The sequence below is a fragment of the Lissotriton helveticus genome, chromosome 8 (assembly GCF_964261635.1).
Source record: "Lissotriton helveticus chromosome 8, aLisHel1.1, whole genome shotgun sequence".
Lineage (NCBI taxonomy): Eukaryota > Metazoa > Chordata > Amphibia > Caudata > Salamandridae > Lissotriton > Lissotriton helveticus.
This window is the reverse complement of record NC_136069.1, coordinates 1148534281-1148549785: the sequence shown is the minus strand read 5'-3', so window position 1 is coordinate 1148549785 and position 15505 is coordinate 1148534281. Positions and strand designations below refer to the sequence as shown.

The 15505-nt window shown below is 51.8% G+C and overlaps 1 protein-coding gene across 3 annotated transcripts in view; it reads left to right on the top strand.

Annotated features, from left to right (window-relative positions):
- The window catches only part of RFX8 (regulatory factor X8), an 861519-nt gene that overhangs the window by 373319 nt on the left and 472695 nt on the right, over positions 1 to 15505 (top strand). The gene's annotated exons all lie outside the window — the stretch shown is intronic.

Sequence of the window (15505 nt, the reverse complement as noted above, 5' to 3'; positions counted from 1 at the left end):
TATAGTCTCTCACCAATGTGCCAGTTGGTAGTCCTGTATTACGTGTCTTCTGACACCTCAGGGCCGCCTGCAAACACAAGCGGCGGTTCCTCCTAGCGACCCAGGCAAGGCCGCTTAAACATCACACGAAAGGTTCTGCCTGTTGTAAGGAGGCCCTCTCTGCCAACAATATGCCTCATGAAGTGGAGCTTGCAGCTTCGAATCACCGTTTTCCAACAGCTTTGGCCCTACGCGTTTCGGAAATGTGCTTCCTTGTTCACGGGCCATGCACAAATAAAGCAAGTGACGACTGATGAATATCAACTGCTTTATTAACATTTTCAAGCCCTTGTGGGCGTGGTTATCTCGCCATCAGTCGTCACTTGCTTTATTTGTGCATGGCCCGTGAACAAGGAAGCACATTTCCGAAACGCGTAGGGCCAAAGCTGTTGGAAAACGGTGATTCGAAGCTGCAAGCTCCACTTCATGAGGCATATTGTTGGCAGAGAGGGCCTCCTTACAACAGGCAGAACCTTTCGTGTGATGTTTAAGCGGCCTTGCCTGGGTCGCTAGGAGGAACCGCCGCTTGTGTTTGCAGGCGGCCCTGAGGTGTCAGAAGACACGTAATACAGGACTACCAACTGGCACATTGGTGAGAGACTATAATGGCAACGTATTCGTGATGGCTGTTTTTCGCCTACAGAGGTTTTAATTTAACAAAGAGGCAAGCGACGACACCCACTGGGGTTTAACTTGGACTGCAATTACCAGCGCACACCGAGGCGAGATAACCACGCCCACAAGGGCTTGAAAATGTTAATAAAGCAGTTGATATTCATCAGTCGTCACTTGCTTTATTTGTGCATGGCCCGTGAACAAGGAAGCACATTTCCGAAACGCGTAGGGCCAAAGCTGTTGGAAAACGGTGATTCGAAGCTGCAAGCTCCACTTCATGAGGCATATTGTTGGCAGAGAGGGCCTCCTTACAACAGGCAGAACCTTTCGTGTGATGTTTAAGCGGCCTTGCCTGGGTCGCTAGGAGGAACCGCCGCTTGTGTTTGCAGGCGGCCCTGAGGTGTCAGAAGACACGTAATACAGGACTACCAACTGGCACATTGGTGAGAGACTATAATGGCAACGTATTCGTGATGGCTGTTTTTCGCCTACAGAGGTTTTAATTTAACAAAGAGGCAAGCGACGACACCCACTGGGGTTTAACTTGGACTGCAATTACCAGCGCACACCGAGGCGAGATAACCACGCCCACAAGGGCTTGAAAATGTTAATAAAGCAGTTGATATTCATCAGTCGTCACTTGCTTTATTTGTGCATGGCCCGTGAACAAGGAAGCACATTTCCGAAACGCGTAGGGCCAAAGCTGTTGGAAAACGGTGATTCGAAGCTGCAAGCTCCACTTCATGAGGCATATTGTTGGCAGAGAGGGCCTCCTTACAACAGGCAGAACCTTTCGTGTGATGTTTAAGCGGCCTTGCCTGGGTCGCTAGGAGGAACCGCCGCTTGTGTTTGCAGGCGGCCCTGAGGTGTCAGAAGACACGTAATACAGGACTACCAACTGGCACATTGGTGAGAGACTATAATGGCAACGTATTCGTGATGGCTGTTTTTCGCCTACAGAGGTTTTAATTTAACAAAGAGGCAAGCGACGACACCCACTGGGGTTTAACTTGGACTGCAATTACCAGCACACACCGAGGCGAGATAACCACGCCCACAAGGGCTTGAAAATGTTAATAAAGCAGTTGATATTCATCAGTCGTCACTTGCTTTATTTGTGCATGGCCCGTGAACAAGGAAGCACATTTCCGAAACGCGTAGGGCCAAAGCTGTTGGAAAACGGTGATTCGAAGCTGCAAGCTCCACTTCATGAGGCATATTGTTGGCAGAGAGGGCCTCCTTACAACAGGCAGAACCTTTCGTGTGATGTTTAAGCGGCCTTGCCTGGGTCGCTAGGAGGAACCGCCGCTTGTGTTTGCAGGCGGCCCTGAGGTGTCAGAAGACACGTAATACAGGACTACCAACTGGCACATTGGTGAGAGACTATAATGGCAACGTATTCGTGATGGCTGTTTTTCGCCTACAGAGGTTTTAATTTAACAAAGAGGCAAGCGACGACACCCACTGGGGTTTAACTTGGACTGCAATTACCAGCGCACACCGAGGCGAGATAACCACGCCCACAAGGGCTTGAAAATGTTAATAAAGCAGTTGATATTCATCAGTCGTCACTTGCTTTATTTGTGCATGGCCCGTGAACAAGGAAGCACATTTCCGAAACGCGTAGGGCCAAAGCTGTTGGAAAACGGTGATTCGAAGCTGCAAGCTCCACTTCATGAGGCATATTGTTGGCAGAGAGGGCCTCCTTACAACAGGCAGAACCTTTCGTGTGATGTTTAAGCGGCCTTGCCTGGGTCGCTAGGAGGAACCGCCGCTTGTGTTTGCAGGCGGCCCTGAGGTGTCAGAAGACACGTAATACAGGACTACCAACTGGCACATTGGTGAGAGACTATAATGGCAACGTATTCGTGATGGCTGTTTTTCGCCTACAGAGGTTTTAATTTAACAAAGAGGCAAGCGACGACACCCACTGGGGTTTAACTTGGACTGCAATTACCAGCGCACACCGAGGCGAGATAACCACGCCCACAAGGGCTTGAAAATGTTAATAAAGCAGTTGATATTCATCAGTCGTCACTTGCTTTATTTGTGCATGGCCCGTGAACAAGGAAGCACATTTCCGAAACGCGTAGGGCCAAAGCTGTTGGAAAACGGTGATTCGAAGCTGCAAGCTCCACTTCATGAGGCATATTGTTGGCAGAGAGGGCCTCCTTACAACAGGCAGAACCTTTCGTGTGATATATATATATATATATATATATATATATATATATATATATATATATACACACATCAGTATGCATATGCAGAGCTCAGCACAAAGCACGTTTTGCAGAGAGTAAAGGAGCAAAAGGCAAGGAAAGATAAAAAGAAAGGAGTACGAAGAAAAAGGAAAGGAAAAGAAAAGGGTAGATACAGTCATTAAGCCCAATGGAGACAGGACAAAACCATGCGCAATTTTAACTGGGAGCGGGGGCCTCTAGCTTTAGCCAATGCAGTTTTCATTTCATAAATCTCCTTCATCAAAGACCAACATTCATTAATACTAGGAGGTGTGGGATGTATCCAAGAGCGGGCTATACACAGACGAGCACAAGAAGCAATGATAGAGACTAAGGGTTTCAGAAGACATGGAGATGCGCAAAAAAGTCCCAACAACAGCTCTTTACCTGAGACCGGGCTATCGTAGCCGACCCACGTTGACAAAGCCAGAGCAATGTTAGACCAAAAATCCTTCAGCCTAGGGCAGGTAAAAAACATAGGAGGTAAATCAGCAGCGTATTCCTGACATTTGGGTCAATTGGTCTTAGCAGCAGTTGAGTTATTAGCCCATTTGGAAATTCGCTCTGGAGTGTAATATACCATAAAAATAATTCTGTGTTGCTGTAATTTTAGATTGACAAGTGTTACAGCTGAATCAATTGTTTGAAGTGATTCTTGTATTTCCTCCCTAGAAATATCAGAGGGAAAAACCCGACTAAGTAAGGTAGTGCTCCATTAATCACTGAAATAGTAGTAAATTGATTAAGGCAAATAAAAAGTCACTCTGCGAATATAATTTTTATTTGTTAGTTTTGGCACAAAATCTTATAAAACCACTTTTAGCCACCTGTGGTTTTTTATATATATTTTTATTAAATAATAGGTAGTGCCTGTCACCTGCTATACATTCCATCCTACATTTTAAGATCCCATCTTTTTATTTTTATTCATCCATTTGACACTGCTTGCAGGCAGGTCGCCCCCACACTCGTTACCTGTTGACCGGCTGATTCCTGTGCCCCTGCTGCCGCCTCCTGGTCCCTGGGCTTCCCTTTCCCTGTGCGCCAGTTTTCCCCCGCCCCCCACCGCTTCCATCCCAGCCTTCCCACTGCTGCCTCCCTGCGGCCCCGCCCCCCAGCACACACATTGGCCTTCCCGCTCCTGCCTCCCAGCTGCTCCTCCTTCCCAGGCCTCCTGAAATACAGGCCGAGTGACAGCAAGAGGAGCGACCTTTGACCCTGCTTGCAGGCAGGTCGCCCCCACACCGCCACTCGCCACCTGTTGACCGGATGATTACTGTGCCCCTGCTGCCGTCTCCTGGTCCCTGAGCTTCCCTCGCCCTGTGCGCCAGTTTTCCCCCACCGCCCCCCACCGCTCCGGTCCCAGCCTTCCCGCCGCTGCCTCCCTGCTTGATTCTGGTCCAGGGAGGCATGGCTTGGCAGTTCGGGCTGGACTGTTCCCATGAGGCACAGGGTCAAGACTGATTTGCATATGGCTATGTCTGAATTGGGGTGGTTTGGTGAGCAAAATAATGATGGATGAAACCCAGATCTGCGACTGGGGGTGAATGTTTTGCCATTGTTCAACATTCCGTCCATCATCTTGTATGTTTTGCTGTTTACCCTATGTGGGAAGGGTATGCCCAGACGTGGGTCCCGTGCTCACTAAGCCACTGGAGTCAAGCTATCCTGGCTGAAGACGGCTGATAGCCAGAAACCGGTCCTAGGATGCTTGATTCCGGTCCAGGGAAGACATGGCTTGGCAGTTCGGGATGGACTGTTCCCATGAGGCACAGGGTGAAGACTGATTTGCATATGGCCATTTCTGAACTGGGGTGGCTTGGTGAGCAAAATAACGATGGATTAAACCCAGATCTGTGACTGGGAGTGAATGTTTTACCATCGTGCAACATTCCGTCCATCATCTTGTATGTTTTGCTGGCCTCCCTGCACCCCAGCTCACCCATTGGCCTCCACGCTCCCGCCTCCCAGCTCCTCCTCCCTCCCAAGCCCCATCATATGCAGGATGGGAAGTGGCCGCGCCGCTGGCGTGCCAAAGGTGCCCCAAAGGCAAGCCCATCTGCGGCTGGATCGCGGCCAGCACCAGAACTCCTGCATCCTGCGAACGCCACAACACCAGAATCCACTACGACGCCAGCACCATCCACACACTCAACGCAGGCCGAAACCGCACCTGCTTCCCGGCCGCCCCAAGACGGACCCACGGACCCTTCTCCTGCCACACCTGCAGCTTCACCTGCAACAGAAACAACAAACCTCCAAGGACTCGACCCAACCACCTCTGCTGCATACTCCTCAACCCTCACTTCGCACGCAAACACGCCGTCGAGCTCTGGGATCTGCTCGACACCTCCGCCCCAGACGTGGCCTTCCTGACTGAGACCTGGTGGAACAACTCCTCAGCTCCCGACATCGCCATAGCCATCCAGGACGGCTACAAGATCACCCGCAGGGATCCTGCCAACGGAATCAGAGGAGGAATAGCCATCATCCACAAGTCTACCCTCAAAGTCGCCACCCACGCAAACGACACCCTCAACACCGCCGAACACTTGCACTTCCGGATCCACACCGACCCCAACACCACCCTCAGAGGAACACTTATCTACAGACCCCCCGGACCCCGGGCTCAATTAATCGACTCCATCGCCGACCTCGCCAGCAACCACGTACTCGCCTCCACGGACTACATCCACCTCGGGGACCTGAACTTCTACCTCGAGAACAACAACGACGCCAACTCCGCCACCCTGATCGCCAACCTCGGCCTCAGACAACTCGTCACCACACCCACCCACACCGCCGGCCACACGCTTGACACCATCTTCTCCACAGGCTCCCACGTCGTCTTCGACCACACCACCGAACTCCACTGGACCGACCACCGCTGCATCCACTTCACCTTCAAGAAACCAACCACGCACCAACGCACCCAACAGCTGCCTCGCCGCTGCTGGAGCAAAGTCACCGAAGACCAGCTGCTCTCCTCCCTCGCCCCACCCACCGACCCCACCAACTCTGACGCCGCAGCCCACAACCTCAGACAGTAGATCGACGACTGCGCCAACACCCTCGCCCCACTCAAGAAACCCTCCAACAGCCACACCAACAAGAGAGCCACATGGTTCACCAACGAGCTCCAGGCCTCCAAACGGGCATGCCGAAAACTGGAGAAGACATGGCTATACGAACTGCACACCGGACAATCATGCAGCCCACAAGGACTCCACCCTCAGACACCACCACCTCATCAGACTAGCCAAGAGATCCTCCTTCAAAGACCGCTTGGACAACAACACGCACAATAGCAAAGAGCTCTTCAGCATCGTAAAGGAACTCTCCAACCCCAGCGCCAACGACAACGACATCCCGCCCTCACAAGAACTGTGCGACTCACTAGCCATCTTCTTCCACCGCAAGATCGCTGACATCCACGACAGCTTCAACACCACGACCGCCGCAACTACGCCAGACTCCACCTCCCCTGTGAACACCACCAGCGCCAACCATCTGACCTCCTGGTCCAACGTCAACGACGACGAGACACGCAAGGTCATGAACTCCATCCACTCAGGATCTCCGTCTGACCCGTGCCCACACCACGTATTCAACAAAGCAGACGCAGCCATCGCACCCCAACTACAGAAGGTCATCAACCTCTCCTTTGACACAGCGAAATTCCCGGAAAGCTGGAAGCACACCGAAATCAACGCCCTCCTCAAGAAGCCCAAAGCAGACCCCAAGAAACTCATGAACTCCGGCCCATCTCCCTGCTCCCATTCCCGGCAAAGGTCATCGGGAAAATCGTCAACATGCAACTGACCCGCCACCTGGAAGACAACAACATCTTGAACCCGTCCCAGTCCGGATTCAGATGAAACCACAGCACCGAGACAGCCCTCATCGCCGCCACAGACGACATCAGGTGCCAACTAGACAACAGCGAAACATCAGCCCTCATCCTCCTGGACCTGTCAGCAGCCTTCAACACGGTCTGCCATCACACTCTAAGGACATGCCTCCCAGAAGCCGGAATCCAAGAGAAGGCCCTCGACTGGACCACGTCCTTCCTCACCAGCAGAACCCAGAGCGTCCGCCTCCCACACTTCCGATCCGAAGCCACCGACATCATCTGCGGTGTCCCCCAGGGCTCATCCCTCAGCCTGACGCTGTTCAACGTCTACATGGCCCCCCTCGCACTAGTGGCCTGCCATCATGACCTCAACATCATCTCCTATGCCGACGACACCCAGCGCTTCCTCTCCCTCACCAAGGACCCACACACCACCAAAACCACCCTCCACTAGGGAAGGAAGGCTGTCGCCGACTGGATGAGGAGTAGCCGTCTGAAGCTGAACTCGGACAAGACGGAGGTCCTCATCTTCGGATCCACCCCCTCAGCCTGGGACGACTCCTGGTGGCAGACCGCACTGGCAACAGCATCAACACCCACCGACCATGCACGCAATCTAAGATTCATCCTCGACTCCTCCCTCTCCATGTCGAAACAGGTCAACGCCGTCTCCTCCTCCTGCTACAACACCCTCCGCATGCTCCGCAGGATCTACAAGTGGATCCCGACCGAAACAAGAAGAACGGTGACACAGCCCTCGTCAGCAGCAGACTGGACTATGGAAACGCACTCTATGCAGGAATCCCAGCCAAACACCTATGACGACTACGCATCCAAAACTCCTACGCCAGACTGATTGTCAACGCCCCCTGCCACAGCCACATGACCCCCCACCTGAGAGACCAACACTGGCTCCCTGTCGACAAGAGGATCGCCTTCAAGCTCCTCACCCACGCACACAAAGCACTCCACAACGCCGGACTTGCCTACCTGAACAGCAGACTCAGCTTCCACACCCCCACCCGCCAGCTCTGCTCCGCCAGCCTCGCCGCTGTCCCCCGCATCCAATGAATGACCTCCGATGGCAGATCCTTCTCCTACCTTGCCGCCAAGACCTGGAACACCCTCCCTACCCACATACAGCAAACCCAAGACCTATTCACCTTCACAAGACTCCTTAAGACCTGGCTCTTCGAGCGGTAGGAGCAACCCCCCCCCCCCCTCAGCGACTTGGGACCCTCACGGGTAAGTAGCGCGCTCTACAAGTACTCTGATTGATTGATTGATTCACACCCCTTTACATTAACATGGCCATACCTTTACTGTACAGTTGCTAAACAAGCTCAAAATGTAGTGTGCACTTTCTTTCGTTGAACATTCACTCCACTGCAAACAAAAAACATAAATAAATACATTTGTCATTACAATGCTAATAGCTCAAACTCCAGCAAATGCGAGACCTATTGCATTGCAAATGCTTGTTCTCAGCATGAGAGCATGGAAGGGAGAAAAATTAATTAACAATGCCAATCAATGCAGTTGCAGTTCTCTAGGCCCATAATAATCACAGACTACTAAAAAAGGTTAGTTAATTTATTACAAAGCCAAAAACAACTGGACATACAGACACATCAAGATGAGGGTGTAGAAATACATTGGAACCAATATAAAGATAAATCTACAAATAAGATTAAGGCGGTGCAGCGAACACAAGACAATTCAAGAATCAGGATGCAAAATATCAGGGAATAGGAATCCAATTTCCCCTGCATCGAGGGTTGATGAAGATAAAGAAGTAAACTATCCCTACATTAGCACTAACATGACATCCCCAATTAAGCATTCTTCAGGGCAGGATAGATTAAGGTGTCAGTCTCTTCACTTCAGTTGGGTCAAGTAGCATGAAGCTAATGAGACAGAGCTTGTTCTAAGATTCCGTCTCTCCAAAGGCAGAGAAGACGTGGGCTCTTCCCCTACTTACAATACTTTAAATATCACAGGTATCTTCCCATGATTCCTTTCAGGTCATGCCATTTGATCAGGCCACATTCTCATAGTTATTTTTCCATGGAGCGACGATTACTCCCAATAGTAACACGATGACCTTGATTCCCAGGCCCTCTCCGGTGAGAAAATACAACAGTTCTTCTTATCAGAGTTATCTCCCAATGTATCCTCGTCTCTCCTTGCCTAACTCCTAAAACAAAGACATTTGTCTAACAAACAAGGGCGCCTCTTTCACCTGCAACATAAACGCTAACATAAGAGAAATGAATCATGAGCTTTATGCAGTTATATCAAATTGAGACATATACAGTTGATATTTTCTTCTACATATAAAACAACATGATTAATAAGCACGTTCAATAATGAAATGATTGTCAGTTGCACAACACGAGCGTTACCTGCTTGTGTTTTTTTGCTTATTACATTTGATTTTCCATGGAATTCTTCACATATTCTAGATTTAGGCCTAAACACATCACATTCATCTTATTACATTACAAGATCCTAACACTTAAGTTAACACAGCAAAAGATTATATGTGGATGCAGTCTACATGTGTGATTATAATGTTTGTTACTTACCAGTAATCGTCATTACTCTGATTACGATCATCCTCGTCCCAGTCCTTACAAAGTGAATCAGTCCTGCCCCCAACCAGCCAATCAGAACGCTAGAAACCAAAAGTCAAAGGTCATATAAACCCCTTCCAACCACTGCCATGCCTGTTATCAACAAGTCCCAGACACAAACACAGCGGGAAGGAGGGAGGGAAGAGGACTGGGACAAGGAGGACCCTTATCGGGGTAATGAAGATTACCAGTAAGTAACAAGACATTACCCACTCATGGGTCCTCCTCGTCCCAGTGCTTACAAAGCGAGGAACTCACAAGCAGAGAACCAGGAAGAAAAAATGCAGGACACCAGATATCCATGCAGAAAATACAAAACTGTAATCAAACGAATGAACAACGAACAGCAGCATTCAGAAGACCAACAGCAAAAACTGTCAAGAGATGCAATTAAAATATAAAGACGACAATGCTGAACAAACGTGTGATGGAACGGCTAAGAGGCCTCAACACAAAAACTCCGGGACATAGAAGCCTGCCACCACAGCCCAGGAAGCGGACACAAAATGGGTCGAACGACTCGACACCAGAGATGGAGGAGGCACACCCAAAAAAGAGGCAGACCGCGAAACGCACAGAGCGAGTGAAGGCAGAAGGAGAAAACAACCAACCCGAGCCACAGTAGGGCAGGAGAAATACGAAACTCGAAGGTACGGAGGAGGAAAAACCAAAAGGTGCGAACATCCAAGGAGGAAGGAACAAAGGAATACTCATCCCCAGGCAAAATAGGAAGGAACCACCTCCAGCTGCAAATGGAACACGGAGGAAACCCAAGGAGAAAAGCCGGGCCCAGCCGCAAAACAACCCCAACCAGCAGAAACTACAAAGAAGGGAATGAGAGGAGCAAAGCACCCAACTCACCCAACCGAAGCGCGGAGCCACTGTTGCGGGCAACCACAACAAATAACCTACAACAAAGGCACAAAAGTGGACAACAGCAGACCCCACAAACCAGTAGTCAAACTCAAGAAGGCACAACCACAGGAGAGACCAGACGCAGAAGCCGAAAATTACGCTGAATTTGACACACCAAAGGAGCAACAACCTCCAAAAAGGCCCCGGGACCCCGACAAGCCTAAACCGCAGCCCAATCAGCAGACAAGGCAGAAGGGGAAAGGTCCATAAAAAACCCATCCTGGGGAGAGACAAGAAAGGAGGCCGGATCTCCAAACACTGACCCAGACCCAGAGAAGAGCAGCAGGAGACAAAAGGGCTCCAACGCGCACCACAGTTCTCAAGTGTCGAAGGATGATGTGACAACCAAATGCCACAGGCCACCACAGAAGAACAGCCCAACGACTCTAACAACAGCCATCCAAGAGCCAGTCCGTCAGATGCAAGCGACAAACACAGGGCTAAGACAGGCGCGGACAAAGAAGCGGAGCCGGAGTCAGGAGAAGCCAGCCAAACCCCCCCCCCCCCGCAGCAACAGGAGCAGAAATCAAAAACAGCAAGGCCAAAAAGGAGCAACCAACAACACAGACACTTTCAGCCCCCCCTCCAAAATCCACCGCAGCACCCTCAGGAGGAGGGAAATGGAAGGGAAGGCATACAGAAAGCCCAAAAGCCAAGGAAACAAGAGAGCAACCAAGCCTGTTGACAGACCACCACGGAACAAAAACAGGGGAGAAGAGCGCCGTGAGGGGAAGCAAAAAGACCAAACCAGAGGGCCCGAACCGAAGACAAAGGCCCCGGAATAGGAGAACAGACAGACGGCACAAAACAGAGGATGGGAGGAAGCGGCCCAATCTGCCCGCAGGAAAACTCAGACGCCCCATCACACAAACAGCCCTCAATGCCAACAGACAAGAGTTCACCCAGACACAAAACATGGATAACAGTAGGCACAGAGATGGACACCTAGGCCCCCCATGAAGGCGCAAGTAACAACAAGCCACCTGAAAGCCGGTACAAACCAACAAACTCATCAGCCACCAAGGACCCAGTGCGGCCCCCCAACCCCAAGGACAGGCGTCCGAACCCAAGAAGAGGAGGGAAGGAATCAGAAAAACGCACCCCCTACACTAGGTCGAGAGAGCAAAGCCACCAGGCCACAAAAGGAACCAGAACAGGGGGGAGAGGAACCAGAGCCATGCACCCGCATGAGAAGGAACCCAAGGAGTCAACAGAAGAACCACCAAGGACCGGAGGCGCAGGTGGGCCCAAGGAAGCACAACTGTGGTGGCAGTCGCCAACCCCCGGACCTGTAACCACCCCGAGTCCGGGCAGAAGGGCAACCCAGCAGGACCCGCAGAAGAGCCAACAGGGTAGAGACCGAGCCAAAAGGAGAAAAACAGCCCCCGCAAAGCGACGAATAGGCCTCCGATAAAACAAAGTCCCCGAACAGGAACCAGAGGTCAGATCCAACATGAACCCCACAACCTGGAACAAGGCCATCAACGATACCATAGCCAGAAAAGCCCCAAGGAGGGTGGAAGCAGACACCAGACAAAAGCAACATAGGGAAACACAGAGAAACCCAGACTCAGCAAAACCCCCACAGCAGGAGCCAACACCATGGAAAAACCCGGGGAGCAGTAGAGAGGCCGAAAAGGAAACACCAGAAACCGGTAATGGAACACATCCACCACAAACCGAGGAACCAATGACCCAGCGGATGGACGGGAATGGGAAAACAGGCAACTTCCAAATCCAGGGACGCCAAAAATTTCCCACCAGGATGTGGGGAACGACGGACTGCAAGGGTCATCCAAAATTACCCAGCCGCACCAATACGTACAAAGCCCGGGGACCCTGGCTCGAGTGGAAGGAATCAACGGGGGCCAGAACCAGGAGCAGAAAGGAACAGAACCCCAGGTCCTGCACCGCCCCCGGAGCCAGCACAACAGTGCCCTGTGAAAAAAACATGTCAACGCCAGAGAACATGGCCGATCCCAACACCGGCCCTATGGACAACGGGGTAACCCAAAAACAGTCCAAAATGGGGACGGCCTAAGAACGGAATCCGGTAACCAAGACCGATGACTGACAGGCCCCTCCAGTCGGAAATAAGACCACACAACCAAACCAGGAACAAAGGGGCCCAGCCCCCCAAATTAGCAACAGTGCCAACAAAGCAGACAGGAACCCACAACCAGTGAAACACCAGGACAGGAACACACAACAACTTGAGAAAGGGACCACAACCATAACCACCAGGCCACGGCGACTCCTCCAGGGAATAACACTAAGTGACCAACAACCAGGGGCAGCCGCAGGAGAGGCCGGGAACCAATAGAACGCAGCCCCCGACCACGAAAGGGCTGAGAAGAAAATGGAGTACCCGGAAACTCCAGAACCTGGAAAAAGACAAGTACCCCCATAGAAGCCACCTGCGGAGAAAGCCAAAAAAGCCTGGGACCCACAAAAAGGCAGGCAATGGACCAAGGAGTCTGAGCAGCGCAAAGGCACCAAGCGTTGGCCAGAGAGACCTCCCACGAGCCACCGCCGCCCCGTCAGCCGAAGAGAAGTCCCACAAGGAACCAAAAGACACATCCGAGAGGAATAGTGCCAAAATCTCCATCTGAGCCAACACAGGAGTAGGGTCCCCCTGAACCTGCAAACAATCAAACAACTTCTCAAATCCTACAGAAGGACCTCCCCAAAATGAGAAGCCTTAGATGACAAAAGAGAACTGACTTCGGGAACCCGAGGAAACAAGGTGTCAAAGACCGCCAGGCGATATCGCTTCCCAAGAAAACAAGGAATACCCTGCATATCAACCTCAAGCCATTCCTTAGACAGCATATCCCTAAGGACAACATGGAAGGGAAGGCCATTCACCACAGAGTAACAATACAGGGAGTAAAACCCGTAATCCGAAAATGAGGTAGGGCTAAAACGAAGTACCTCCCAACATGGACCAGCATGACTGAAAGAAGCTTGCCCCGGACGTACACCCCTTAGGGGAATTGTCCAAGTCCACCACATCATCCGCAGGCACCATCAGACTGGACATGCAAATCAGCCCTAGAAACCTGCAAAACGTCAACCCCAGCAGTTCCTGGAGATAACGCCGCTCGGACACCGCTAATGCAAGCACCGGAGAGGAAGCCCCAGCACTCAGGGCCAGAGGAAAAAGGAGTAAACCACACAGGAAAACTCCAAACACACAAAAAAGGAAGTGCCCAGCAACTCCCATGACAAACTGCCCCCAATCAACCAAGTCTCGAGATGAGAGGCTTGGAAAATCTGCAAAAGGGCAGCCCTGCAGTCCCTACCCACAGCCATAGACACACAACATGGCCGCGAAGGCCGGACACTGCTGGAAATAACCCCCAGCACCGGAACAACCCGGGGCCAGGACTTCTGGAAAGCTCCCTGTCCCAGCCCAACACATGCGCGGGGAGCGTCCTGACCCAGGAGCAGGAGCGCGGCCAACCGGAGCATCGGAACGGCCGTGCAGAAACACAAAACAAAAGTACACAGCAAACAGCACAATGAAAGACCTTCAACAAAGTAGGTTTTGTTTTAAAAACTCACGGCACCGCAATATATCCCGCAGAAAACCGGAAACAGTAGACACGATACACGGAGCACCAATGTTTCGACCGCCGTCGGAGCAAGAAAAACAAGCATTGCAAATGCAATAGGTCTCGCATAAGAAAAGTTGGAGTTATTGGTCTTGTAAATGACATATTTTATTTATTTGTTGGTTTTTAAAATTGCTAAATTGATGGCTTTGTCATTTACAATGCCAATAGTTATAACTTTCGCGAATGTGACACCTATAGCATTTGGAATGCAACATGTTTTGTATTTACGTGACTTAGATGGCAGCTCTGGTCGTTAGGCCACATCTCTAGAGAGCAGGAGAGTGCAGCAGGGGAGAGAAGCACAGCAATGCAATAGGTCTCGCATTAGGAAAGTTTGAGCTATTGGTATTGTAAAGGACACATTTTTTATTTATGTGCTTGTTTTGAAAATAGCGAAATTAATAGCTTTGTTATTTACAATGCCAATAGTTTTATCTTTCGCAAATGTGACACCTATTGTAACACAATATGTGTTGTGAGGGTGAGTGAGGGTGAGGGTGAGGGGTTGAGGGTGAGGGGTTGAGGGTGAGTGAGGGTGAGGGGTTGAGGGTGAGGGGTTGAGGGTGAGTGAGGGTGAGGGGTTGAGGGTGAGTGAGGGTGAGAGGGTGAGGGTGAGTGAGGGTGAGGGTGACTGTGAGGGTGAGGGGTTGAGGGTGAGGGGTTGAGGGTGAGTGAGGGTGAGGGTGAGTGAGGGTGAGGGTGAGGGGTTGAGGGTGAGTGAGGGTGAGGGTGAGGGTGGGTGAGGGGTTGAGGGTGAGTGAGGGTGAGGGTGAGTGAGGGTGAGGGTGAGTGAGGGTGAGGGTGAGGGGTTGAGGGTGAGTGAGGGTGAGGGAGAGTGAGGGTGAGTGAGGGGTTGAGGGTGAGTGAGGGTGAGGGTGAGGGGTTGAGGGTGAGTGAGGGTGAGGGGTTGAGGGTGAGGGTGAGTGAGGGTGAGGGTGAGTGAGGGTGAGGGGTTGAGGGTGAGTGAGGGTGAGGGTGAGTGAGGTTGAGGGTGAGTGAGGGTGAGGGTGAGTGAGGGTGAGTGAGGGTGAGGGTGAGTGAGGGTGAGGGTGAGTGAGGGTGAGGGTGAGTGAGGGTGAGGGTGAGTGAGGGTGAGGGTGAGTGAGGGTGAGTGAGGGTGAGGGGTTGAGGGTGAGGGGTTGAGGGTGAGTGAGGGTGAGGGTGAGTGAGGGTGAGGGTGAGTGAGGGTGAGGGGTTGAGGGTGAGTGAGGGTGAGGGGTTGAGGGTGAGGGAGGGTGAGGGTGAGGGTGAGTGAGGGTGAGGGGTTGAGGGTGAGGGGCTGAGGGTGAGTGAGGGTGAGGGGTTGAGGGTGAGTGAGGGTGAGGGGTTGAGGGTGAGTGAGGGTGAGGGGTTGAGGGTGAGTGAGGGTGAGGGTGAGGGTGAGTGAGGGTGAGGGGTTGAGGGTGAGTGAGGGTGAGGGTGAGGGTGAGTGAGGGTGAGGGGGTGAGGGTGAGTGAGGGTGAGTGAGGGTGAGGGGTTGAGGGTGAGTGAGGGTGAGTGAGAGTGAGGGTGAGTGAGGGGTTGAGGGTGAGGGGTTGAGGGTGAGTGAGGGTGAGGGTGAGGGGTTGAGGGTGAGTGAGGGTG